Here is a 1,305-nt window from a genome sequence, read left to right as displayed (position 1 = left end):
GTTGCAACCGCCCGAGTGCCAGCACACCTGACGGAATGCGCGTCAGCCGGGGCGCGCGCTCGCTCCACTCGGTACACGCGTGACTACCGACAAACAAGTCCCTTTATTCTCTGATAGTTCAGAGATTTAATTTCAATTATTCTTTTGTATTTCTATTATGCACAAGTGCGAATAATAATTATTGTAATATTCCGCGAAGTGTTTGTGCGGAATAATTTCTCGGAGATTGCGACAAAAATACCCTCTCCACCCTCAAATCAGGGGTATATATTCGGGTGATTTTGGAGCCCGAGTGTGATTCGATTTTCGAAAGCCGAGACGATTAGTTGTGTAGTCGGTAGTCTTTATACGTCGCTATACAGTCGTTATACGCGAAAGGACATAATCGAACGGGTAACTCTTCATTACATTTAAAACAAGGCTTTCGAAAGTCGGGTCTCGCTAATTGTGTATATTCCAGGGTGTTTCCGACGCAGTGATCTCCGAGTAGCGAATTGTCGAGGATTTTTCTTTTACGCCAATCAATAAAGGTGAATTACATTTCTTTTCTATCTTTCTTTTTCTTTTATATACATCGAGTGTATTTGCGATACCGGTGCGTGTGAGTTGCGCCGCTAGATAATTCCTTTACGCCACCTTCTTCGGGGTGCGCGCTCGCTTACGTCGAGCGACTCCCGCCTTCCTTTACTATACCTTCTTCGGGGTGCGCGCTCGCTTACGTCGAGCGACTCCCGCCTTCCTTTACGCCACCTTCTTCGGGGTGCGCGCTCGCTTACGTCGAGCGACTCCCGTCTTCCTTTACAATACTCTCTTCGGGGTGCGCGCTCGGTTACGTCGAGCGACTCCCGTTTTCCTTGCGATACCTTCTTCGGGGTGCGCGCTCGCTTACGTCGAGCGACTCCCGTCTTCCTTTACAATACTCTCTTCGGGGTGCGCGCTCGGTTACGTCGAGCGACTCCCGTCTTCCTTTACGCCACCTTCATCGGGGTGCGCGCTCGCTTATATCGAGCGACTCCCGTCTTCCCTCACGATACTCTCTTCGGGGTGCGCGCTCGCTTACGTCGAGCGACTCCTTTCGATTTTCTTTTAATACGACCACACGCTCCATCGTCAGTCGCGAATACACTCTGAGGTTCGCTTCTCGGAACACCAACACCTTTACCATTGTAATATCCCGATATCCGGCATGAAGGGGGCCGCATTTAATCATGGGGTTACTACAGGACTCGCGAAATGGGACACCGGGGCAAAAGAGCGGGCCGAGCGGCCCAAATAAGGAAGCTCGCGAGGGAGCTATTTAAACCA

At 50.7% G+C, this 1,305-nt stretch overlaps 1 protein-coding gene across 1 annotated transcript in view; it reads right to left on the bottom strand.

The window, feature by feature from the left end:
- The window catches only part of LOC105457711, a 6,189-nt gene that overhangs the window by 830 nt on the left and 4,054 nt on the right, over positions 1 to 1,305 (bottom strand). The gene's annotated exons all lie outside the window — the stretch shown is intronic.

Source organism: Wasmannia auropunctata, unplaced genomic scaffold, assembly GCF_000956235.1.
Source record: "Wasmannia auropunctata unplaced genomic scaffold, wasmannia.A_1.0 LD336103.1, whole genome shotgun sequence".
In the NCBI taxonomy this organism is placed as follows: domain Eukaryota; kingdom Metazoa; phylum Arthropoda; class Insecta; order Hymenoptera; family Formicidae; genus Wasmannia; species Wasmannia auropunctata.
This window is presented reverse-complemented; position numbering and strand designations above follow the sequence as displayed.